Genomic DNA, 25,820 nt, shown 5'->3' on the forward strand with positions numbered 1-25,820 from the left:
CTCCTTTCGCTTTCCAGGTACGCTTCTGTGGGGAAATGGGAACTCGTTGTAACTGTCTGCTGACAAAGGTGGACTGGGCTGGGAGAATTTCAGAGTCGTCTGGGAGAAAGGCCTTTGGCTAGTGTACAGATGGGACATAAAACTGATCAGAGACACCACGTGTACACATGTTCACACGTCATTTTTTCGGCACAGAAACCACTCACTATGAAGGAAGGGAAAAGAATAACTCAAGGCCTCTGGAGACAGAGGCTGCGGTGGTGACGAGCTATGTTTCCTACAAGAGGCAGGAGCTTGGTCTTTTTATCTAATTCTCAGAGTACCAAGGGAGCATATTTACACTGCAAAGTGTTCCTCATATACCAATGGTTCTATGCAAGGCAATTAGTAATTATTTTTAAAGCTTTCCAAATAAACCTCAAAGCAGGAGCACATCCTGTTGGTAGGAAGGGCTGGCTACGAATGGGAGCTCCAAACACCACCTGCTAATCACTTCCTTCCTGCTGTCAGGGCTCTCCCCACTGGTGGGCTTCTCCTGCCTTTGTTTCCTAGCAGAACAGCCTCATGAATCACGAGGAAGCTCTAGAAACAAACCAAATATTGAAAAAAGAGGCTGGAGCAGCAGGCCTCAAAGCAGAGCCTGGAAGAGTTACACAACTCCCAAGCCCGATGTCATGAGTAAACCCAGTTTCACAGAGCGGGCTGCTGTTCATCACCTCTCTCCCAGCTAGCATTGCTTGTTTCAGAAGCAGGACTACTCACGACCGACGAGGCCAGCGCGTCAGGTGGGTGCTGGCCTGATAGGGGCCAAATAAGCAGAGCAGAAACCAGAGGGAAAGGACTCCCGCTCCACCACCCCGCTGGCCTCTGGCCCCCAGGAGAGGGGTGTACTACCAGGCCCCACCGCGGTCCGACCACAAGCTCCGTGGCTCAGTACCTCCTCGCTGCTCAGATGCTGACAATGGAGGCAGATGCTGCGCTTCATGCACCCCTTTCCACACACGAGATGGAAAACGTGACCTGCGGCTTCCTACGTGACAGTTGTTTTCTGTGAACGCAGGCAGGGTGAGCCAGGAAAACCTTTGGTGTGAGTCTTGGGCCAAGCTTTCTTTTGCGTCACGTGCCTTTATTTGCCCAAACTATTTCAAATCCAGGAATTTAAAAATTGAGAACCAAACGTAAAGGAATTGCACCTCTTTAGGTGAGAAGCCTCGTGTGAGTTATAAGGTCCGATTTGCCTTCTTTCTGGGCCTACGGATATTTAAAACGCTCCCTTCTCCCTGCGACATTCACTCCTGGCTCAGGACACCACCGTGTTTCTCTGCTGCCTCCTGTCACCACGCCAGAATCTCAGGTCCCTGACGGCCTCTGGGAAAGGATCAAGGCATGGAGGGCAGACAGAAAGCTTGGCTCTTTGGTAGCCTGAGAAAGCTGTGGTGCTTCTCAAGGCAGACCAGCAATTAGACGAAATGGAAGGCAGTCATTACGTGAGGATGCTCATGGGTTACTTGGCCTGCCTTACCCATACCCACGGTATTTCCCATAGTCAAGTGTCAGATTGCAGGGCACAGAAACATGTGTCTTTTGGAAACATAATTGACCCTTTGGAACTGACACACCACGAAGGTGAAATTAAGAAAAGCAACAATGCATTGCAAATATTTGGGCGATTTCCTCTTGGCACATAATTGCGTGTTTTGTGACCTAAAAACCAGTATTCCTTACAGTCCTTCCCAAGGGTACGGGTTACTTAGACTATTTATAGATGCTCGGATCCTTTCTGCAATCGAGGCGGTGATACATGGATCAACCAAATGTGACATAATTCTTGATGCTGCCACCTTAAGCTATGCCTCATGTGACCTGCCAACTCCTCGTAGCTGCTGTGGGCACGCTTTATCAGCTCCATCGATTGCAGACTTCGAAGAGGTCCCTCCCTAGCGCAGAGGATGCTTGAGAAACGGAGGATACCAGGCATGCTATGTTGTGTCATCGGCCCTTGATGAGGGGGTGAGGGAAGTCTGCCCTGGCAGTACTTTTCCACTTGCTTTCCTACCGGGGAGCTGCTAACCGGGCTGTTGCGACACGTACGAGCTTTAGCAAGGCTGATCCTTGCAGAGCCAGAGGTCAGATTTGGCTTGGAATACCTCAGTGGTTTGGTGATGCTAACGCAAAGCGAGTTATTTTCAGGTATGAGGGATCTCAGATGCTCCTTCCTTCCAGAAAGCACCTGCAGATGAGCTGGAGTGGACCCAGACAATACTTGTTCAAAGATTTGTGTTAATAGTCACCGGAGATGTCTGAAAAACATGAGGGTTCAAGTCTGCGGAGCCTCTTTCATTCAGCAGTGACTTTCCAGCATTTCCCATGGTCAGACAGGAGCACAACTCCAGAGCTGGCAATCTCCCACAGAACAGGAATCCTAAAGAACATGAACTTTCTGTTTTGACAATGCAATTGCTTTGTTGCCATAACATTAGCGTGTTTCATTTTGACAATGGTGAAAATATTTGTCTGTCAAAAGGTAGGAATGATATATTGCATTTCAGATCCGAGACAGTATTAAACATAACTCTGAAAAGCAAATTGTAACAACACAAAGAAACTAATGAAAATTACAGTCTTTGGAGGTTGGATGAGGGAAGGGGAGCAGTCCCTATGGAAAGGAAACCTGAAGAGAGCAAGAGGAAGACTACCCCCCGCAAGCGCGTGGCTGGGAAGCCAAGAGGCTGGCCGAGGAGCAGGCGCACCCGCTTGGTCACCACTGGTGCCCACATGCACCGTGACGTGAAAGGTGAGCACGCTCCCGTACTGAGTCTCCATCCCAGGCTGCAGCCTGTGGCTCAACTGCCTGCCCCCAGAAAACATTTTGCCTTGAGAAAGTGTTGATGCGTCTCAAGGGGTAAAGGCTGGAATAGAAAATGTCTTTTTTTTTTCTTTTCTATCCCCAAGACAAGCTCGAGCTGGCTTCCCAGGAGCAAGGGCTTGACTCCTGTGCGTGGCAACAGCTCTAGTGAGAGACAAGGGAGTGGTGGGACTGAGCACTGCAGGGCTTCGCTGCTCAGGATGTCAAAGATCTATCGAGGCCTGGGACAAGCTGCAGGCTTGCTGGACCGTGACTTACTGGAATGAGCTAGTCACGTTTTGATCCGAGGCAAAAGAAACCTGGAAAAGTCACCACTTCTCAGAGACTGTATCGCCACCACAACAGTGAGGATTAACCTGCAACTTTGTGTGTGTCTTCTGCTTGTGAAATCCTGGCCTTTCCAAGTCTGTATTCCCATTTGAGCCTCTTCTGTAGTTTTATTATAAAAACCTTACAGTTAACATACACAGGGGAATTCCCCCTTCTGCTGCCTAAGAAATTATGTGACAGATAAGCCTACAAACAGCATCTGAGACAAACTTCACTAAGTAAGTAAAAGTGGCCTGTTTCTCCAAAATTACACTTCCTATAAATATTTTCTCCTCTCATTTCCTGTGTGCTACTTGTTACGTTATTTGTTTAAGTCAAATCACCACAGGGCAACTGCTAACATACATAATCTGACCGTAACGGCTCTAGGAGCAAGTGACACTGCATGGATGAGAAGGACAAGTAAGTGGAAACGGAAACCGCTGATTGATAGGGCAAAATGCAAACTGATAAAACCAGTAAAAAGCCCCGTCCCTTCCTGACTGGCAATGGAGCACACTGGCAAACTGGCCTTTAACAGGGGTGCCAGAGACCTGCTTTACGAAGGGTTTCTTTGAAAGACCAGAGGGCACGGCGTTCGGGCTAACACGGCAAAGTCTAAGGCACATCTGCTCATGACTCAGTGCCTCTGATGTCATTCCTGCTGACGGCATGAAAAGAGGAAGAGCAGCGAGTTCAGATAGGACCAAGGCGATTTCTAACAACACGGGGGGGATGTCGCACACCAAACTCTAGGAAGGCAGCAGCATCCGGTCTCCCTGACCACCTCCTCGTTACAGCTCCTCCTTCCTCCCCACAGAAAACAACTGGGGCCAGATCCTGGGTACGAGTAGCCGCCACGCTCTGCACAGTCTCTGCGAGGCTTCATCATGCTTCACTGCAGGTGAAAGACCTTTACACCGAGACAGGGAGGTATCCAGCCTGAGACGGTGAGGGATATTTTGCTGAAGTATTTTAGCATTCAAGTGGTTACTAAAGGAAGACGCTATGTGCAAGTGGTGTGTCCGCAGGCCTTTGCCTCCTCCCTGCTGCACACGGAGATGTTTGCATCCCGTTCTGGTCCTGGAACGAGCAATGCTACCTCTATTTCAGGCGGCCTTTCGGGACCCCTGGGCCGGTGTCTCAGCGCCAGCCCCGCAGATTCTCCACAGATGCGAACGCTCCCCTCGGCAGTACGCAACGCTGTGCTTGTGCAGGTGGTTTCTCCTCATGCTGGCTGTTTCCAAGGGCTGTGTCGGTACCCATTTTGCACCAGCCATATCTCACACAAAAACCGACAGTGCTGGCTTTTCTATGAAGATGCTTTGGAGTCCGCAACTGTTTTTAATTAAGACTAAACTCCAGCCCCTGGAGTAATGGTTGCAAGGCATTTCAAGGGAGACAGAATTTTAAAGCACGTCCCTTCCCTCTTGTCTCCAAAAGGTCAGAGCCTTCTGCTGTTGTCATCCTTACTCCCATTGATTTCCCTTCTCCCTTTTTCATGAAGCAGCAACTCCTTCCCCGCATTGGCACATCCCGGGCAGCCTGCAGGCAGCATGAAAGAAAACGACGGGCAAGTCGTGGCCTGTCCCGCAGGAATGCCATCTGCAGGCAGAGGGAGCAGCGGGAGGCACACGGGACTGACCTCGCTGGCGGAGGCAAGCTGCGAGGTACGGACCTGCAGAAGATAAAATGCACCTGTTTTATTAAAGGCGTGCTTACGTCGAGGATCAGATCCTGTCTTACCCTGCTAAAACCGTAAAGTGGAGCGGCTTTTCTGGAACAGCTCCTGAATGGGCTTGTCCAAACAGCAGCAGGGGAACATCAAAAGGTGCAGCGATCACCCGCAGATAAGCACCCGAACTGTCTGATCCTGAGCTACCCCTGGGCATGGCTCAGTAGTTTGTCTGCCCGCGATGAGCTCCCTCTATAGCTCTCCCTTATTCCAGAGCCTCTTTCCTTGGCGACTGCTTCATACACACAGTAAAGGGCTAACTGACTGCCGGTCAAGGAGGTTTGACATCCAAAGAAAAGTTACTTGCCGCGGAACCCTCGGCGTGAAGCCCTTTGAACAGAGAAAGGAATGGGAACGCAGGCTTGGGTCAGTGCTAGAGCAAGCGAGCTCCCGCTGCAGTGACCCAGCCGCAGTGGGAAGTGTGTTTGCATCAACCATCTTTCAGTAATTATAGCAACAGATGACTCAAGATCAAAGTGTCTTTGTGAATGATGTGGCGAAGTAAATCTATGTAAATTTGAGCTTTTTTATCTCTGGATCTGTCTTTAATGCTGACTTCTGTCCGGCTTTAACCTGCCCTGGGAAAACATGTGAGTTTCCAGTGCTGCAGCGCCCGTCTGGACAGACCCCCGAGAGCCGCCTAGTTTCCTCCACGCTCACCTCCTTGCCTCGTGCGCGGTGTGGCTGCCGCTTGCTGGCACGGCAGCCGTGGGGACAGCAGCCGCTTGTCTGTGGGGCCTGATCCCCGGAGATTTTCTCAACGCAGAAGGGCACGTTTGCTGTCACAGTGAGTCAACAGAGCCAGGTGCCCGGGAGCTTTGTGCTGACATGCCGCGGTGCTGCCGGTGCCAGGGTCTGCCCCTCCCATCATCAGCACCCCAGCGGGCAGTTGCTCCTCCGCTCCCGGCCTTGCCCAGCCGTAAGGCCGGCCTCCAAAGAGGGCCCGACTTCCTCGGCCCCTGATTCCGGATGACACAGGTGGCTGACCAGCACCTGGAGAGGGTACCGCTGCCCAGCCCTCGGCGTACAGCCCACGATCACCCTTCATCTAGGTTGAATCTGTTCCATCTTCTTTCTGTCACGTATCCTCCTATCAGCTTCTATTATGTGTTTATGCTGTATTTTCTAATTAGCTAATTACTTTGCCCATGATACTAAGCTCCAGTCGTTACCCACACCAGGTGTTCTCTTTGTGCCATCGATCGGTAAGCGCTCAATCGGGACTTCTCCTCTCTGCACAACCTGCTCTGGACAGCACCATGCTCATCTCGAGAGATCTTTCCAAGCCCTTGAACGCACTGCAACTCTCCTGCTCGCTAGTCTAGTTCCCAGCAGTCTCACAGCCTTGCTTCTGGAGGACAGGGAGAGCTTTTCTAAGTGTGAAAAGCAAAGAGAGAGAAGGTTCTCCACACACTGGTCTCTCATGCGGTTGCACGCTGGCTCCAGACACCTTTCCTGCATAGCTCCTGGCCAAAGGTGTTTGAGTCACAAGCAGCAGAGTGTGGCGAGAAGGCCAGGCTGGCGGGGGTTAGGTGGAAAGAACCAGTCTTGACTTAAAAAGCGTTCCCCAGATGTCCGAGACAGTCTCGATCTCTCTTGGTGATCTCTGTTGCTTTCATTTGCTGTTTCAATTCCAAAGGCGTCTCCACAGCCAGTGCCTTCTGCACAGTTACCACGTGGCAAGGAAGACTGCGTTGGGTCAAGTTTAGAGCTGCCACCTGGGACTAGGGACTGATGCCATCTATACACAGGATTTCCCAAATCACATCAATCATCTTGATTTTTCATTGCTTATGCTGAGATGGTGTGTTGCTCCTACACGCTTATTTCTCAAGAGAGCAGAGAGGCTTAATTACTGGGTTGCAAAGCTCCCAAGGGTCTTATGAAAACTGAACTGGAAGAGCAAAGTATCGTGACGTACCAGGATTCCTTACACCTTGATAGGTTGCTATCCGTTGATTTGCTGTAATCTAGGGGAAGTCTGGCCTGAAAACCAGCTGCCCAACATGCATGTGTTCTGGTTGCTATCATCAAAGTCCACAAGATGAACAGGCAATTCATTATCATTTAGGGTAGCACTTTGAATGTTATCATTTGAGCTGCTTAAAAGCTTAATCTTTCTGTCCCTGGGATCACATCTTCCCCATGAGGAACAATTAGAGTGTCCTGTGGTGAAACCCTGGCTTATTATTAATGAAACTTGTGCTGCCCCGGAGTTTTAATTGACTCGAGTTTAAACACATGCCTGACTTAAAACATGTGGGCACTCTCATTCCTGCCACAGGAGCTATCAATGCTTTTTACACAATGCCAAGAAATGCTAACTATTAAGAACATGTTTAATCATTTATTAACCTCAGTTCCTCACATGTCCTACTCAAAATCCCTCATTAGAAAGTGGTGAGCACTTCACGTGCCCTTGAAACTAAGCAGGGCTTTAACTACATCGTTCTTTTCCTCAAGTCTTGCAGGAAGAAATGTCTGGGTTTTGCAAGTGCAACAGCTATCCATAGATTGTTGTTTGCCTCTGAGCCACATTCAGCTGAGGTCTGTGCTCTCTGGAACCATTTTTGCCAAAATTTTCAAGATAGGAGCCAAGCTTTGACATTTGCATGCCCAACTGAAACATCAGGACACTTTGACGGTGGCCCTTGGTGGTAACATGTTTTTGTCAAGCAGTATATAAGATTACAGCTGAGAGGAAATGCTCGAGCAGCTTATGTGGTGGGACAGAGGGTCCGGGGCCCTGGCTGCCACCTGGATCGGGTTATAGACAACACAGCTGAGGTTTTTGCCCATATGTAGAAGGCAATGGCAGGTTTGCTAATTATTTAAAGGAAGTCGGGGTTTGACATCAATGTGTCTGTTTTCTCATCCCACCCTTCCGATTCTCCTTTCCCACTGCAAGCTATCGGATGCATACAGCGAGGTTCCAGGAACACGTCCTGTCTTTGCTACCTGTGTGTACAACCGGGACACGGCTGCATCTCCGTTCCTGCATGGACACTCCCAACCACTCCTGCAGTACTGACTGAATTTCCTGGGCCGTGTGCTGGAGCAGATGCAAGGTCCTTGGACAAAAAGCAGCAGAGATGGCTGGACTCGGTGCTCTGGGCCTTCCTCTCGGTGTGCCTCATCTTCATGGGAGAGGAAGGCCAACGGGAGCAAAGGCACCGGCTGCTGCCAAAGGCTATCAATGAGAGGTGCTTTGTCTAAGTCGCATCTGTTGCCCTGCTAAATGTCATGATCCAGGAATGCAGCTGCTGCTCGGGCAGCTGCCAGCTGGCCAAAGTAACCGCAGGTGTGTATCTTTTTATTTGTTTATATATGTAAATCAAGTCCAAAGTCTCAAACGATTAAGTCATGCGATGCAAGGCATGTGACAGAGCGGTTAAGAAATAGCGAAGGGCAGGCAAGGGTGACAGGAGGAAAGCATTTCCAAGTGGCAGCTGTGAGCTAATTCATGTTGGAATTGGGTAACCTGGATTTAGGGGAGAGGTTGGAAAGGAAGGGCGTAGCACCGGGAGAGGAGCTCTTTCTTTTTTTCTTTGGCAAGGGCCCTGATCCTCAGGCTTGGGCCCTGATTTCTGTTTTGCTTCCGCTACTGCAGGGCTGATAGGTGCCCACCAGATTCATCGGAGAGGGGCCTGACTGACGCCCAGAGAAGCCACAAGTTACTGGGGTCGGCTGCAGGTTTTGGGGCATGTTCCCGGCACAAGCAGCAGCGTCCCCCTCTTCCTCTCCTCTCCTCTCCTCTCCTCTCCCCCTCCTGTCTGAGGGTGCAGCCGATGGTGCCAGTGACAAGCTCGAGCCCTCGCAGTGCAGGTCAGCTCCGTGAGAGATGTGCCAGCTCACAGCCGGGGTGACAGCACGCTCCTCAGCACGCCCAGTCTCCCTTTTCTCCATCGAACGGATGTGGTGGCACGTGGGTGTCTGCCCTGCTCCTCGCTGTCCTAGCCCCCTTCTAGGCACACATCCTTTTCCCCCAGGGGGAGCGTCAATGGCTCCTGGCTCCAAGTGCCACTGTTCAGAGGTGCCAGAGAAGTTAAGTCACCTCTGGCAGACATGTGTCGCCCCAGTAGTTTACTCCTGGCTTCTCTGTGGCACATGGGAACAGGCAAAGAGTGAATGAAACGGGCTTGTGGACGGGACCCTGACTGCTGGACTCACACTGGATCCCGCGGGAAGTCTTAAGCTGCGTGGAAAATGCCCAGTTAATGGCGACTGGATTCGAACCCATCATTACCACAGCCATCACACGCGTGATTTGCAGTTGTGTGCACTAACAAATGACTTGCCCATGCACTGATTGTGCTTTATGTTAAATGCTCCTGGGTCCTGGTCTTGAAAAAAAACCAAAAAACAAAAAGCTGTCTTTAGCGATACTGGTCTGATCCTCACGGACATGAGCAGGAATTTCTATACTGACTTCAGGAGAGCCAGACTGTACCCTTACACACAAACGAGCCCGGTGGCAGACATCAAATGATGTTGTTCCCTAGCAGTCTACTGATGTTATCACCATTTCTTTGAGCAGTTAGAAAGAACAAGATCCTACAATGACAAACCACAATATTTGTTGTGGTACATAAAGACAAGTTAAAAAAAAAAAGAAACCTTCCCAAATAATAATAATAAAAAAGTGCACTTCATATCCCTTTTTCATGGACCAAACACCTTACAGACAATTTGCTCATTATCTGCCAAACAAAGGGGACAAGGGTGCGTCATGGAAAAAAGACATAAACTAGCAGGAAAATCAAGCCTAGAGAGGAGAACGGCACCATTTAAAGTGGATCATTACCTTATACAGAAAAGTCTAAATCAGTCCCACATTTAGTAAGCTTGGAAGCATACAATTCCAGAGAACAACAAAAAGCTTATTGTAAATTAATTGTTACTGTTACTTCTGAGGTTCTTGTTGGTGGCTGCTTTCATCCAGAGACTAAATGCTGTTTACAGCACTGCCATATGGAAAGCACTGGAACAGCCAGTAACTGTTTCACCTCCAATGACTGTTGGCTTTGTAGAAATGAAGTATTTGCATTTTTGCTATGACTATTTCTCTTTTAGGTATAAGGCTAATACAAAACCGGCACAAAGAACTAGGTCTGAGTCTCCGATAAGCAGCAGAGTCAAATTTTACAGGCTGTTGTGGCCTGGGTTTTTTTCAGAAGGGATTTCCAAACCCTTAAGCCCACAATCATCAAATCCTGTGAGTTTCTGAGACGAGACCGTAACAAATCAGCAAGGTGGATGTGGAACGTGTGTTAAAGACCAAACTTGTGCCTAAAGCCAGTCAAAGGGAGAGCGAGAAGCGTGCAGACGCTCAGCAGGGACGCATGCTGACATTCTGCCATGGCCCTTCAGTAAGGGAAGCTGGGGCAGGAAAACTAAGTGGGTTTAAAGTGGAGCGTGATATATGAATTAACAGGATTATATACAGTGTTTGTTTGCCATGCCAGTGGCTGGACTCGATGCACTAGGAATCACTTTCCAGTCCTGTATTCCTACATGAAGCCTAAAATACATCTTAAGTCATCCAAATAAAAGTGCTTTCTGACCTCACTGGATGTTGCACAGATGTGGCACAGGGGAAAAAAAGTCAGACTGTCTGTACTTAAAGTTTACTCGTTACATATTTACACTAACACCGCAACTTACACACACAGCACTGATGTATGTAACTGTTGACCTAAATTTTGAGGTTCGATTGAAGGTATTTTCTCCAACACGCCATATTCGTTTGGCCATGTCCCTGCTAGACACCCGTGGCAGATCTCCCCTAGGAGAGCAGCCACTCCAGATACAGAAAGACGCTAAGAGGGTTGAGCAATATGCCCTATAGACTGCTTTGCCGTGTCCTCACGAGGCCGTATGATTTCATTCAATTACCGAGTCCCAATACGCGTGTGGCCCTTCGGACTGATTGTCCGTGGGCTTTTGCAGAGCTGTTAGAGGGGGAAAGTGTTTTTTCCATCAGTGCTGTTTGTTATTCCGCTGTGAACTCCCCCAACTCCTCAGTGTCAAAGCACCTGGCAGCGCTGCCGTGTGGGTACTGCTGGTTTGCCCTGTTACCCCGAGCGCCGCGGCGGGTGGGAATCTGGCTGGCCCTGGGGAAGCGAGCCACATCAAACACCGGCGCGTCAAGTCGCATGTGGATTGCGCTACCTGTTTACTCCCGGCCTGCGCTCAGCTTGCTGGGGGAAGACGATCCTCTAAGACGATGTTGCTGCGCTGGCGAGAACGATGGGAAGGATCTCCATAAACGATACGGGGTTAACACAGGGAGCACAGTGATTACAGACTAACACCACCAGGTTAGATGACACTCCCGTGGCCACACATGACTTCGTAGAATTCAGCTTTAAGCTTGAGGCAAGAAACATCACGTAACCCTACAGAAGTGAAGTCCTACATCCACATTTGCATCGCCAGGTCCGCTTGCCCTCTTTTCACGGTTACCTGAAAGCCCACAAACTCAACCAGGCCAGCTGCCGCCCCTGCCCACTGCACGGCCTCACGTAACGCAATTTTACCAAATTTACTGTAAATCCAGTTCAGTCCCTGCAAAAACGTGAGCAGAGCAGTGGTACGGACCATACTTCATGGTGGAGACTCTTCTCCCAAAACCAGCTGCAATTCTTTGTTGTGTAATGGTGCCAACGAAGTTTTGTAACTCCCTCATATACCGGGAGGATTCTTTTGATCACAAGAGTAATTTCACTTTCTGGCACCTATCATCCATCAGAAATTCCAGGCCAGACCTTTAAAAAGCAACTACTGACTTAGGATCTCAGGACTGCTGAACATTTGGATTGAGGTATCTCAGCAGCATGCACGATCCTCCTCCCCAAAACTCCTCCTCATAACAGGCCTCAAAACTGTGGGTCACTCCAAAAGCCCTAGGCTGTGATGTGGAGCAAACGCTTGCCCAAGATGAGTCACAAAAGCTCCTTCTGAACCAAAATGTCAGCTCTAAGCCCCAGACGAAGATCCCTGCCCAGGATTTCAGGGAGCACGCACATCCTTCCCTCAGCTATGGGACCACACACAGGTTTCAGGCGCAGCGGTGCCAGAGGCACGAGGGGCACAGCTTAGGGACGCCCAAGGCCACCTGCCAGCATCGGCAGAGGCCACCAGCCCTGGCAGCGCTGACAGGCTTATGGCAACACCAAAACACGACCCCTCTCGGCCTCCTGTCAGGCCCCGAAGCTCATGCAACCAGCTGGCCGACACGTGAGAGGGGACATGGACACAGGGCAGGGCCGAACACAGAGGGTCCGATCAAAGTTGCACAAGCCGACGCTCCTTTGGCAGCTTCCTCCAGGCCTAGCCCACAGGCAGGTGCAGGTGTGACCTCCGAACGCTTTCCTCAAAGCAGTCCTGCCACACGCTGTGCTTCAGCACAAACAGCATGGCGAGGGGATGCCCGGAAGGTGCTGCTGCGCTTGGACAAGACTGGGCTTTCCTTGTGAGACCCTGCAGGTTCTTTCTGTGGGGGAAACCTACGTAGCTCCAAGACCTTTCCATCAGTGAGACCGACCCTATTTGGGTGATGCTGCTAGTGAAGTGAGTCCAGGGAAGCTTGGCAACTCTATCTTGCAGCTAAAGGTCTTTAGTTAGGCTATAAAAAAAGCATCCTGCCTTCCCTGAACCCATCTTGAACTCTCCCTAAACCAATCCCTGGCAAAACGGTACCTGCATCTGTTCCACCCAGGCACACAATCAAATGGTGACTCACTGTCACATATTCTTATTCATGCATGTATTGCCCTGATAACTCTCCATTAAGCTAATGAGTCATTCTTTTACGCCCACCAAATGCATAGCTGGGATGATGTTGCTTTCTGCTATTCATAAATGAGGAGAAGAAGGAGAAGATTTCTGTGACCTCCACAAAGATCAGAGCCCAAAAGGCACCCCTCCTGCTCTGTGAGAATGAGGAGTTCGAAGCTGAGCTCCATGTGGGTCGTCCGATGTTTCCAGGGGCGAGCTCCATTTTCCAAATTCAAGGAATTGGGTTTTCTGTGTGTTACAGGGAACAAACAAGGCCCCGGTGACCGCTGCAGACAAGCACTGAGGAGCTAATGTTGCTCGGTGAAGCGTCTGCTTCTAGAGCCGGAGGATTTTGGTCAGGGCTTCGCGGGCCTTGGAGGCCCAGGACTCCTTGGCCGTGTTTGCAGCTGCTTCTCTGAGATGAGCGGATGACTTTACACCAGTAAACTTCAAGCAGGCCAGGAGACAAAACGCTCAGCGTAGCCTAACTATATGTATGCACAATCCATGCAATCTTCTCTGACATATTTTGCCAGTTCTTGCCAGTTTGGCAATATTCTGAGTGCTCCTTAAGACCTCAGAAGATGGGGATTTGTGAATGAGGCAGGAATCTCTGGGTTTCTTTTCCTTAAAACAGGTTTCACTCCCTCAGGACTGCGGACAAAAAATTGAAAACATGATTTCAGTGCATCCAATGAGCTGAGAAATCAGTTGGCAAATAAGAAAGTGTCTGTAATATACATATTTTTGTGAGAATAATACAGTTTCTATGCAGTATCAAGGTTATGAGGCCCAGTCATTTATTTTTTACATGCTTGATGTGGTCTATAACGTACGGCTCTAGTCGAATGCTCTTTTGAGCACTTTCAACGTTGCTTTGCGGCTGAGGAGATGAGCTGCCTGAGCCTTGTAAATAAAACGTGGCTTGGTGTCAGAGAGAAAGGTGACGGGCCAAGTTCTACTGACTTTCTCTCCGGTTCGTGTTGCCGACACAGGTCAGGAGTGTTAAACCAGACCATAGTTTCGCACTGACCTTTCATCCCGCCGGAGCAGCGGGTGCCCTCAGCCAGTGAGCTGACAACTGCTTAAGTCAACAGCCAACCGGTTCCACTTCTTAAGGCTTATCAAATTATTTGCATAAACACTGTGATCAGAGCAAGAATGAAGGAAGGATGGGCTTGAGCTTTAGAAAGGCTTTTCCCTACAGTTTTCTTATCTTCCCTCCTCTCTCTGTCCCCGCGCTGCCTGTTTAAAGGACCTGCTCCTCGAGGATGGATGATCCCAGGTTTCCTCCAGACTGGTTCTAGAGCTGGAGCCCGCGGGCTCTCTGAGGCGAGCTTGCCCTGCCAGTTCCTGCTTAGTGGAGGCGCTGGGGGGATTTTGTTCTTTCTCCAGCGAGCTGTATTCACGACACAGACACAGATGCTTGAGATCCCTGACGTGTGTCTGCATTTGGCCTGTTGTTAGAGGGGGACTAAGAGAGACAGGCGTTGCACAACATCTAAGACTCATTTCCTTAGGAAAACAAGCTAAAGATACTGCGCTGTGACGCAGCACTGCGGCAGGCCTTCTGCAGCTTCTCTGAGTAACGTGAGGTTTCTGTACCGCAAAGCGGTTTGGCACGCGAGCTTTAGGCAGCTTTCTCTCCGAAGAGGGGAGGGAGGTGTGGAAGGGTGGTCGTCATGATCACGTCCCCCGCCAGCAGCGGCTGGGGTGCAGGGCAGCGCAGGTCAGGACAGAGCCGTGCCTCCGGCACGCTGCCCGCCCCTCGCAGGGAGAGGAGACTGCAAACCAGTCCACATGCGTGTGTGGCGAAGCAGCTCCCACGGTTCCTCTCTGTCTCTGAAAGTCCAGGCTCCGCACTGGACTGCCGTAGCTGTTGCAAATATTCTTTGTTTCTTTTTCTAAACAACTAGGCGCGTTTTAAACATGTTGAGCTCTTCTTGCGAGAAGCTTTTGCTAGTTCCCAGAACTTGCAGAGGATCCCAGGCCTATCACGTCTGCTAAGAAAAAACAGTTCTTCTCACATCTGTTCAAAAAGGGAAGGATGTAATATCGACCAATATTGAGTAAGAAATGTACTCTCCTCATTTCGGAGGCAGTTATTGGAATGCGCTTGGTATTCAGATGATAACTTACGTCTGTAGCAACTTGCTGAGTGATGTCTTGAATCACGCTTTGATAAAGCGATGCGCTTGAAGTTTCTGAAGGCAGTACCTTGCTATCACTCCCTTTTCGGTGCTGTCACTCAGAGCTCTTCAGCCTTGCCTCTGTCAGCAGGTAGTCAGGCTACAGTCCCATTCAATTGAACTTAAAACCCGCCTGGGCTTACTCGAGTACTGATTAAAAACAGGCGTTGGAAAAAACAAGGTAAACTATCTTTCCCTGAACAAGTTTGCTTAATACAAACAGCAACAGCGTGTTTTCCTCCAGTGAATGTACGCCGAAGAACAAGACCCTTCCGGCCACCCATACAGCCCAGCTTTGCGCAGGCCATGTCATGTGAATTTTGGGGTGTTGGCTTCTCCTGTTTCGAGGCTATCTCCTACATAAATGGGGTTTAATTGCTCCTTCCATCAAGCCTGACAGAAGAGTGCTAACACACCCACTGGCTGTAAGCAGGCCTGTGACTGCAGATCAAAGTCGATCCCACCTCACGGCAGCAGCCATGAGCACATTCCAAGGTAACGAGAGCCCTGCGAAAGGTACGGAGAACCCTGTAGCCTCGCAGTGCTCCCCACCCACCGCTGACTTCCATTAATTAATGAACTCTGCAGCTTTGTTCCCTTATCATAATCCTCCCAGCAACAGCACAATAAATTGTACTTGCAACAGATGCTCAAATGAGATGAGGCCAGGTCTTTGCAACTTGAAACGAGGGTGGGAAACTCAGAGCTTTGTGGTGATCTCCAATTCATTCCTTATACAATCGGATCTTAATTGCTTCAAGAGTATGATTCTAGTAAATCTGGCCTCTAGTACCACTCATGTTAAAGACTTCAGTTGCTAAATCTCCGCTGCTATACGCAGTCAGTCTATCCCTTGTGGTCTTTTTTACTTCAGGAGGCTCTGAAGTATGGAATTATCTGCAGAAACTAATGCTGTGTCCACCCGCTCCCACTGAGCAGACAGGTACCGAACTTAAGAAGTTAGCTGTTTTGAGATAGCAAAGGAGAAGGCATTTCTATAGGGAAATTCATTTAAAATGAGGCACCTACAATAATCCGGACGAATCATCCACTGGAGACGTTTCTTTCTACTGGCTATGAAGGAGGATAGGCAAGAGACGCTTAACTTACAGACTACTGAAGTTGACTGCAATAAAGCCCGCCTTACGTGCGCAGAGACCCGAGTACAAGAATAAACAGAAGGCTGCTTCAGCGTCAGATTTGATGTGAGAAGCGCAAGGGGACTGATGCCTCATCCTAACACCAGGGAAAAAGTCTCCAAGTGGGGAGATTAGTAGCATTTGCCTGACTGGTATAAAGTTCTGTGAGTACGCACGGGACAGAAAGGGAAATCTGCAAATTTCAGTAGCCATGCAATTAATGATTTGCACAACCAGACCAGGCAGCGTGCAGCTCTGAAGAGGCACTTTCCAAGCAGAATGAATTCCTCGCAGAGTTAAAAACTTATTTGGGACAGCTGGAGACACAGGAATTACTCAATGTCTGTGTATGTGTGCGTACTGACAGGGATCAAAGAGAGTTCCTGGGGACCAAGATTTTGAAAGGAGGGAAAAAAGCTTTTCTTTTCTGATCCTTTCAAACTGTCAAGCATCACTTTAGTCAGAACATCAGCATCTAAGGCTCAGGAGTGTTTACCTGATTTGCTCTGTGGTTGGCTTCCCCAGTATTTCTTCTGGGGCATAGCTCTCAGCAGCAGTTTTTAATAGCTCCTGTGGGAGCCCCCTGTTATGAACCGGTAACACAGAGCAACACCCTTGGGGTGGTTTTCAAGATGATTCTTCCTTAAAAAACAAGACTGCACTGAGCAAACTCGTACCAAAGTCCTTCTATCCAAACGAAATGTGTCTAAATATAAACATACTGCAAGAGATTGATGCTGCTTATGAAAAAACTCAGATCCAAGGGTCCTGCTGAATCCTGCACTGACCGAGATCCTTCCCCACAGCACGGTGCCATGGCCTGCCTGCTCAGAATCCTCAAAGGCACGCTCAGGTGTCACTTGGAGGCAGCTGTAGGTGGCAGCCTTCACCTTGACTTTGCAAGGAGTTGTCACCCTGTGGAAGGTGTTGGGGGATGGCCGAGCACCGGGGACAAAGGCACCCCTCTCCGGGCGCCAAGCGCGGGGCCTGGACAGAGCCAGCTGCGAGACTTCACCCCGGGCTGTGAAGAGCCCCGTGACAAAGCACTACAACAACTGACCTCTGGGACAGCAAGTGGCCTTGTGGCTTGGCTGAGATTTAGGGCCAGGAGGTGCTGCCAGCATCTCTGGCTCCAGTACACTCCAAAGGACCTTTATGTAGAACCAATGCAATTAAAAAGACAAACTGAACGGGTTTGGCCCTTTGGAAGAGGCTTGGATCAGCAGAATCATTGCTCATTCATATGGTAAGCAGGAAGAGGGAGCAATATAGTTTTTCCCTAGTTTTTTTTGGGGGGGGAAAATTTGCTACAGGGAAGAAAATGGAGCCCATGAGAGCTGTGTTTTGGGAAAGGGACAGTTTGGGGAGTAAACAGAACCTACCAGAGCTTGCTGTGGGATGCAGCTCACATGCCCATGAAGAGGGGAACGCTTTCACCACGCAAGTCAACATTCGCTCCTCAAGGAAGGTGGAACGAGAGAGCGGGGGGTGGTGTCCAGTCATAGAGGAGGCAAGACAGGCTCCTGCCAGTGAATGGAATTGCTGCTTTCAGCCTGCCTTCTCCTGGAGCCAAGAGCAGGGACCAGCCCCGAGGGATCAGTTTGGTGGGGGGCGACATCCTCCACCTGGGTGGGACAGTGCTGAGCGACTGGGGCAGAACCTCTTTACGCGGTTCAGCTGCAGCTCGAATGGCCCCAGCCTCGGCCTTCACAACCTTTCAAACCCAAGGTCTTCCTAAGCATGGTAGTTTTGATTTGCACCATGAGAGTGGACCCCTTTCCCAAAGCTCTTGACGTTTCGGGCACTGTCAAACTGAATTTTTTTAAACTGTTCACCTTAAAATGAGAGGAGGAGCCATTACTAATGTGAGAAACCATCCTGGTTTCCTCCACAGATACTGGCCACGCCTGCCTAACTACTCAGCATTACGCCTGCCTACCCCTGAACAAACTTGAACGAAATAGCAAGCGCATTTTCTCCTCGTACCGAGAGGCAGATTTGTACTCACGCTCCTGTCGTTCTCTCACAATACCTTACATAAATCACCATTGTTTTTGGAGAGATGCCAAAACAGTTTGAAGGCATGTGTACAGGATCTACCAGAACAGGGTTTCCCCATGTTTCTGACTCTGTAATCCCCTTATTCAGAGCTAAACCAATAGGCTCACATCTCCTGCACAGAAAACCTTTTCCAACTCCATCCACTGCCTTTAAAAACAAACAAGGAAAGCCGCAAACTCATGCCTGGCTATTACCACAAAAGAGAAAACAAGAGACACAAAGCAAAAGAATTTGCCGCACGCAGATCTATCAATGCTAAGTCCATGAGTGAGGAGACATTTGTTTTTGTTCCGCGGAGTCAAACATGTCCTAATCTTTAAAACACCTTCACTCTAAAATTGCAGCTGATAGCTGAGTCACAGGGGATTTGCTCTTTATGCAAGGGCCTTCGCTGAGGCCCCACAGCGGTGATACTGCCGGACTATAAATTGAGGCATGGATGATGTTTGGGGAAGAGACTTCTGTGAAAAGCTGCCTGAAGTAAGGCGGTTGGCAGGACTTTGTTGGGACCGCCGTATTGCCACCATCGATCGCTAAATTCACAGCTGCAGCTCAGAGTAGGCTCTGCGGGGTGAGCGTTAGGTGTGGAAATCATCGGGTGCTCACTAAAGGCATTGGTGACTACCTTCGTAAGCAGCCCACTGACGGCGAGGAAAAACGCACTGCCCAGAAAGACCGGAAGTCGAGACCTTTACTCTACCCACTTTGTGTGCCAAGGGGTTAAGCGCCCTGCCCAGCTCCGCAGAAGAGGACCGGTGACGGGGGTGATGTCAGATATAACAGTTCCCAAGACTCCTCAGTCAGCTCCTACCACCTCTATTTGCTGGCCCTTGCACTTTCTGGCAGGCTCCCATCTGAAACAACCACAAAGACGGCTTGCTTCAAGCTGACACCCCCCGAGGCTGGGAACTCCTGCTCCGAGTCCCGCTGCCATGCTCGCGGAGGAAGAGGGAGGGTCTTACTAGTGCAGTTATTAGTGCAGAGGGAGCCAGCTGTGGTGTGAGAATTACATGGGGAGATTTGATAAAAGCAGGGACTTACCTTCACTGTCATCTTTCATCTTCCGCGGCCTGCTCCATCCACAATGACAGCGTCTTCATCTCTATGTCAGTTCTTTGCCCTGGGAGGAGAAGGTATAGTTAAAACGCGAAAGTCAGAGCTAATCCCTCTAGCTCGTTCACTTCTTCAGTGATTGCTGGTTCGGGAGAAACCACAGACCTGCTCTTGCACACTTTCTCACAACCCAGGTACGTCTTTGACCCCCCACCACCTGAAGAAACACACACCTCACAGCCCAACGTGTTCCTCTGGGTGCAGCCACGTACGATTCAGGGTGGCTCTGTCGGTGCTAGTACCGAGCGTGGCGTGAGAGGCGCAGACCCGAGTGGAAGCGGTTCCTACAGAAGGCCCTTGCACGGCCTTTATTTGCAGTTGGATCCCCGGGCCAAAAGCCCCCCACCTGTGTATCTCAAGGCTTTCTGAAGAGAGGGTGACTGAAGAAAGAGAACCTTTTCTTTTTCAGTGCCAGGCCGCACCTGGAGCACTATGCCGTCCTTCTGCCTGCCTCGTGGGTAACACTAAGATATCGGTGCACACACCACCCACGAAAGGCCTCGCACACGAAGGTCTTGTGCCTGCCTTTCCTCATGCCGTTTCTCTGTGACACCAGCATGCCTGCCATCCAACTCCTGTCCACGCCACTTTGGACAAAATGCATAGCCAGGCACCGCGGGGAGGGCTCGCTTAATCCTGCAACACGGCCAACAAAACGGGCTTTCCCCTGTGGGGCCCGAGCCAGGCACGTGTACAGAGCGGGGACTGAGTGGCAGTTTTTGAGGGAGCTGCTTTATCTGGAAAGATTTCTCTTGAAGATCAGGGACGCTTGGAATCGCTTTCAGAGGCCGGCCAGCTCAGTGAGGTGTACTGGCTCTCTGCATCTCTGACTGCATCCCCACTACAGGGCCTAGCTGCTGAACTGGGGGAAGAAAGCCGAAATCACGTAGGAGCTTTGAAAAACTGCACGCAAACGAGGTGGATGCAAAGTCCCACAGAGGCCTATGACAGAGGAGCAGAGGACTCCCGCCTCTGTTGTAGGCAACAGTGCTCATCCCAAGCGCAGCACCCATACAAATTAACCAGCTTTGCAACACCCTGTCAGGTATCTGACAGGCTAAGAAAAACACCTCCTTTAAATTGCCCTGTTGTCCAAGGGCACGTGGGAATGAAATTTCCATTGTTAATTATTGTAAGGTTGTTGGTGTCTGGGGCTGTGCAAGGATTTCATACAGAATGCAAACAGGGCGCTCGGACAGCCAAGCAGCTGCTGCATTTAAAGCCTGGCCATGGCCTTCCTCAGATAAGATAATGTAGTTTACACCCGTCCTGTGCACAGTGGGGAGTTGTTATCCATACCGATAACGGTGCAAATGTTGGGCATGCCCCATGCCGGTTGGGGCAGCTGACCTGGTCACATAGCAAGGGTTGCTTGGTTGGTGTGCCAAGGTCAGGAAACGTTAGCATTTTGAGGAATTTTGCCTGAGAAAAGGCCCCTGACTGTCACCGTGCAGACAGTGTAGCAGAGCAGAGGAGCTATCAGCCAGATAACGTAGCCTGCTGTACAGTGTGGCCCCTTCTCTGCATCCCTTGTACCTGCGGGCTGAATTTCCCCGTAACCAGCTCCCGCAGCTAACCACGTTTCGTTTGCAGCATCTTACTTGGCAGAGAGAGTCGCTTTTACGTCCTAGGAGCTCCACGAAGAAGACAGAGGCGCGCCGGCGAACGCTGCCTCTCTGGACTGGAACACGGCAGCACAGCAGACGCACGTTTGTTGTGTACACGTTTTGCATACGCAGGCTCTTGCCTCCTCCACAAAGCTGGAGTGGGCCTGTTTAGAGCGTAGAGCACCAGTAGCCAATCTGCAGAAGGAACCAGGGAAAAGTATGCCAGTGGCTTATCACCAGAGATGGGCAGGACCCCAGAGAGGCTTACTTTCTGCTAAAGCCTTCTCTTTCCCCTGTAAGTTTGGGGGTGGTTTTGTTTTGCGATTGTTTGGCAACCAGTCATAGGAAGCATTTGCTAAGCTTCATCTGTGCCTGCGAGGAAAAAAATAATCAGTAATTATTCTCAAGTTATTTTTAGGCTGCAACCAAGACTGTAAAGCTGGCATAGAAAAGAGTACACCGTGTCGGGCTCAGTGGGACATGACAAAAGCAACTGTGTTAACACCAAGCATCTGGACTTCAGGAGAACCCCACTTCCCCTTTCTGCTCTCGGTGACTTCTCCTTTCCTCTGCATATACGACACACAGCGCTGTAGTGGATTTATTTGCTGCTGGTTGGATTGGAAAACACCGTACTGAGTCTGCCTGTACTGCATGAGAAGAGGGCAGAAAGTAGAGTGGCTGGAGCGAATCCTCCTCTGTGCCTCAGAGCATGTCTATCCAAGACAACACTGAGCATATGTTCTTTTTGCTGACAGTGGGAGCTGGGCATACATGTGTAATTCTGTATACGCTGACAATGCATATACATACAGATCTAAGAATATTTCCCACAGCCATGCTCGGCACGGAGGGCTGCGGAGATTCCAAATGGGAGCTGAAGGTACATGCCCAGCCCTACAGAAGACTTTGCTCCATTTTTAGCGTCCTCTCTCATTTTTTCCTTGCAATATTCAAATACCAGAGTATTTCCAAGCCATAAAAACTTGTGAGCAATGAGTACCTTGTAAAACTGTGTATGCTACACATCTCAGGAAAACAGTACTTGTGGAAAGTCCACAGCCTCCTCTGTGTACACAGCAATCTCTGTTTCGGGGAGATTCATCGTCCCGGAGTTCGGACTGCTGTCCTCAAGTAGTTATCTGACACAGGGCAATGAACCGCCCTCGGAGTGAACCTACCGCCTTTCCACTGACAGCAGACAACCAGCGGAGACCCGACGTCTCCTCCTGATGCTAGGGTACCAAGTGTGCGCTCGGAAGCTACGGGGACCGTGCTAACGTATACGGACTGGCAGAGCTAATGGCTGAGAAGGTGGCCTGATCCCTGGCACTGCACCCTAGGAAAGCACAGGGGCTAGGCGGAAAGACGCGGATGAAGGGCAGAGTTCCCTCCATGCTCGCAGCGTTCCAGCTCTGACCCCCCTAAAGTGGAGCTGGCAGTGACACCAACGGTGGCAGAATTTGGCTAACACCAGAGCACCCTGTCTACGTGTTTGCGCTAACAACCAAATTTCTACCTATAATCCCTGTGGGGCCTAAAGGAGGTAATTAGAGAAAGGCAAGCCTGGGGTGATGTGCTTAAGGCACGGCTTTTTGAAGACGTTTCCCCTAACCCAAAGGGAGTAGGGAAGAAGTGGTGGATATACTCAGGGAGTATCCTCTAAGCACCACCTACTACAGCAGTGATGGGGCAGACAGCCCTCCGTTAAGCCCCGAGTGCCTAACCTGCTCTGGTGCTTCAGAAAATCCCCCAGCTATCTCTATAAACATCCCAAAGCGGCACGGGGTCCTTGGGTGCCGCAGACCAAGTTAAGTGTAGACAGCCAAATGCGCTTCTGCAGTCTGCCTATGGAAAACAGGATTGCTCAGGCTTGCAAAACAGCGTGAGAACGTGTGAATGAAGGCTGCGGACTTCTTCCTTGTTCCTAGTTTACTCTGGAATAATCGTTTACTTTAGCCAAGCTCTTCCTGATCTATATCCGTAGATCAGCATCAGGCTCAGCACTCAGCCTGTCACGCAGTATCTCCAACATGAAAGCAGACTACAGAGATACGACGGGGCAATTTTCTCCTCAACAACTCTGCGACAGCTTTGAGGATGTCGTGGCTTTTAGGCACGAGGCAGTGCATCGGAGGCTGGTACTGGGTTTGAGTCACTGCCTTGCAAGCCTGAGCATCTGGCCAGCTGTTTGGCCCCAAAAGTGCGCTGCCCTTTTCCAGGGCAAGTGTGGTTGTTTTGTGGTTTCTATTATTTACCTGCTCAAGAACCCCAGCTTTTATTCTCTGGTTACCTGCCCGCCTCCCACCAGTCTTTCAGGTCTCGTGTTTGGCCGAGAGCGTGCTGGGAATCTCCAGTTGCATCTTGCTGGTCCCAGCCACGTGGTTGGTCTGGGCTCCTGCCTGCGCTTGTTTGATGTGTGACCCATGCGCAGGCCACCCCTTCCCCGAGAGGCTTTCACGCAAACAAAGGAGTGACCCGTCTCTCGGGGTGCGATTCAGGGGAAGGTTGCACTCAGACACCCTGTCCTGATGAGAGGCTCTGATGCTAATCGCCTGCCTTTGATCCGTCTGCCTTTCAACTCAAAGTACCATCTTCTCCCTCGTCGCCCTCCGGGCTCTTCCCCAAATGAAGTCCTGCGCAGCTGCCAGGGCACATGATAGGAAGTGCCACATCCAAGCAGATCAGAAATCTCAGGCCTTGGCGAGGATTTTCTACAGGTAATTGAGGGTGTTTGCATTTTGCACAAGCAAAATCAGTACCGGTTTGTGCAGCTAAGTACACGGCTGCACCACTGCCTAGTCTGGACGTGCAAATAGTCCTCAGTGAGAGCAAGTGCAGCCTTTGGAAAGACAATACAAATCTGAGACCTCAATTTCATGTCTGCCAGCCCCAGAAAACCGGGGTTTACTTTGCTAGTCCAAAACCAAGAAAGAAGTTCAGTCACTAGAAACCAATGCCAATTTCTGGACATCAGTGATCTGTTAGAGATGGGTGAAGCTATGCTCACGGCCCTTGTAGATCTTCCTTTTAAGGCAGGAGGCTTCTTCGAAGTGTAATTTCTGTACACCCGTACTAGAAATGTTACCATTTGAACGGTTATTTTCAGCTTACTCAAAGTAAGGATTAAATGAGATTCCCACGGCAGGTTATCTTCATGGTCTGAGGAGGAATTTTATTTTGCTCTTTAGTTAGTAGGTTTTATATAACTTATAACTTTATATATTGCTTTTAAATTTGTCTCCTAGGTCCACATCAAGTTGGACGTCAAACTCATCAGTACTTGGGAGACGTTATCCTTGACCAGAATCCAAATTTGACCCTGGACAGAGGCAGCTTTTTTTTTTTTTTAACTTTTGAAATTCACAGCTGAAGACCAGACCCACGTCTGGGTTTGGAACCAGGTATCCCATAAAGCGTCAAAGCACACGGGTCCCCCTGCTCCGTCTAACTCCCCTAACTAGTCCAAAAGAGCGCGTTCCCGGGCACGCTGTTTCTAGGAACAGTATCAGTATATTAGCCTTGCAACTCATTAATGCTAATAGCAGTTGCATAATGCACAGCTGAAATGTGGTTGTACAGTGAGCTAAGAACATATCCCAACTATATGAGGTACGAGTGCCAGTCAAGTTTTTAAAGGAGTAGCTTTCCTTACCATTAGAGTCAAATTTATCTTTGATTGTAAACGCTCTGAAGGGGCCCACGTTTCAAGGTATCACAAAGTCACGCCACTAACTCGAGCATAACCCTCCGCCTAAATGCTGCACGCTTGGCTACGGTCCGGAGAGAGGTATGAGCTCACCTTGCCATTGCTCTCGCCATGCAAAACCTCAGGAGACCTGCAGATGGTCCCTCCTTGCACCTAAATGACAGGGACCTCAAGCATCAAAGATGGCATGGGGTCCTTTAACCCTAAGAGAGGGAGCCCTGAGCACCGAGAGCCAAAGCGGGAGAGAGTGAAGGGAGATCCAGGTCCAACAACGTGACTAGCTATTCAGAGGGAGCCGCCGACGCCGCGCGCGCAGTGAGCCAGCCGTCGAGGTCAGGCAGCTGCACAGTCACTCGCTTAGGAGGTCCCTGGCAGCGAGCGTAAGCAGAACCACGCTCACAAAATGGAAATCTCAACCTTTACAAAAATTGCTAAAGCCTGGTGTGTTGCACGCAAGTGCAGAATCAATTTCTTTCATATTCTGCGGATTTGGTCAGTTCTCGTGACTCAGTGCAGCTGTCTCATCCCGCTGGCTTGCTAAGAGAACATAACCATGCCCTCTTCAAGGCCCTGCTTCTCTTCTGTTGTCATAGCCTCATTTAAATGCTCTTGACTGTCTTTAGATAAACAAGTTTTGGACCATATTTAAAATATAAGGCCAGCTGTATCCCAGGGCCATCAGATAACATCTGATGGAGCTCTGTACGTACAAGCTAGACTGAGCCCTTAGTTCCTCTGTTGCGTTGAATAGCAAACAGCTCTCTACTGCCTGCTCCCTGCCAGCAAAAGGGTGCAGGGCGATACCCTCAGGAGACACTTCTCTGTGTCCTGACCCTCGAGCTGCCCGTGCTCAAACTGACCCTTGCAATCTGGTGACAGGCCCCTGAAGAGTTTTCAGCTTTGCTTTCCCTTGAGTCCCACTTAAATTGGCTGCTTTGTCAGATCCCCTGGCTTCCCCTAAAGTACCAGGAAAAAAAAGCTTAACAGGGGAAACTATCCAGCGAAGAAAAAGGGCAGAATTCTTCATTATGCTTTTCTGAGCTACATCTGTGTGCCTTCTGGCAGCTGTTCTCCCTCTGGGCTTTGCTGCTCCAACAGCCAAGGACTGCCACACTGCGAGTACAGGTGGAGCTTCTGTGTGACCAGCTCTCACTCCGGGGAGTGAGTTTTCCTCCTGGGAGAGCGAGCTGATTTGCTTCGGGTGAAAGCCAAAGTGCCAGCCAGCTTGTAAACAGTACAGATGACGAGCGAGTGAGATGTAGCCTTCAAACACTGATGCGGTGGAGGCAAAGTCGGAGCAGCTCCACGTGATG

At 50.0% G+C, this 25,820-nt stretch overlaps 3 long non-coding RNA genes across 3 annotated transcripts in view; 1 reads left to right on the forward strand and 2 right to left on the reverse strand.

The window, feature by feature from the left end:
- The window catches only part of LOC142601604 (uncharacterized), a 31,814-nt gene extending 12,589 nt beyond the window's left edge, over positions 1-19,225 (reverse strand). The window contains exon 1 of the long non-coding RNA XR_012835108.1: positions 19,120-19,225. This is a non-coding gene — a long non-coding RNA (uncharacterized LOC142601604). The remainder of the gene's footprint in view (positions 1-19,119) is intronic.
- LOC142601605 (uncharacterized) lies at positions 459-5,431 on the forward strand. Its single transcript, XR_012835109.1, has 2 exons — positions 459-2,794; positions 2,953-5,431. It is a non-coding gene; the product is annotated as an uncharacterized LOC142601605 (long non-coding RNA).
- A 1,569-nt stretch (positions 19,226-20,794) lies between the features above and the next one.
- Positions 20,795-25,820, reverse strand: part of LOC142601606 (uncharacterized) — a 39,456-nt gene continuing 34,430 nt past the window's right edge. The window contains exon 5 of the long non-coding RNA XR_012835110.1: positions 20,795-20,993. This is a non-coding gene — a long non-coding RNA (uncharacterized LOC142601606). The remainder of the gene's footprint in view (positions 20,994-25,820) is intronic.

Source organism: Balearica regulorum, chromosome 4, assembly GCF_011004875.1.
Source record: "Balearica regulorum gibbericeps isolate bBalReg1 chromosome 4, bBalReg1.pri, whole genome shotgun sequence".
In the NCBI taxonomy this organism is placed as follows: Eukaryota; Metazoa; Chordata; class Aves; order Gruiformes; family Gruidae; genus Balearica; species Balearica regulorum.